This window comes from Penaeus monodon, chromosome 27 (assembly GCF_015228065.2).
Source record: "Penaeus monodon isolate SGIC_2016 chromosome 27, NSTDA_Pmon_1, whole genome shotgun sequence".
In the NCBI taxonomy this organism is placed as follows: domain Eukaryota; kingdom Metazoa; phylum Arthropoda; class Malacostraca; order Decapoda; family Penaeidae; genus Penaeus; species Penaeus monodon.
Window position 1 is genome coordinate 19,284,815 of NC_051412.1, and position 688 is coordinate 19,285,502.

Genomic DNA, 688 nt, shown 5'->3' on the forward strand with positions numbered 1-688 from the left:
ATTGCCAAACCGAATCAAACAAGCTGAAATATACCCACGCGCTCTCCCCAGGAAATCAATCAGCCGAACTAATCTTGTTTTCCCCAAGCCGCGACGCTCCCAAAATCCAAACTGTGCACCGGAATCAAGGGGCTGCACTAGACCTCGCTCTTCACCGCCTCATCCACTACATACATAAACACTCACGCGCGCGTCAGCAAAGAAAACCAATTGACCGAAACTAACTTTATTTGGCCCCATCACAAAAGCATTCGACCAAACTAGTCTCGTCCTACCATTTCCTGCACCGACTTTCTGGCACGCACGCCTTGGAGGCCCTTTGCCGTTGCCATGACGACCACGACGCTGCCGGGGCGGGGTGGGGGGACGGGGAGGGGGAGAAATAGAAGTTTAGGGGAAGGGGGGGGGGTAGAAGATCCCCTCCTTGTCACGTGACCTCTGAGAAGGGAGACTAATTTGTAAAGGAGCGGTTAAGATGATCGTGATCGGGCCTTGGGTTGAGGACGGTGATGAGACTGAAGGTTTCGGTGATGAGGAAGGCGATGTGTGACGATGATTGTGGTGATTCATGTCTTCACGTTTACTTCCTGCAATTGTTTTGTGTTCTGATCCAAGAGGATAAAGTATGAACGACACTTATATATAAGTCCTTCTTATCCATCCAGACGCTTATTGAAATACTACTGCG

The 688-nt window shown here is 50.3% G+C and overlaps 1 protein-coding gene across 1 annotated transcript in view; it reads left to right on the forward strand.

Annotated features, from left to right (window-relative positions):
* LOC119590656 (proteoglycan Cow-like) overlaps positions 1–688 on the forward strand; it is a gene marked incomplete in the record, with an annotated part of 201,110 nt that overhangs the window by 181,351 nt on the left and 19,071 nt on the right.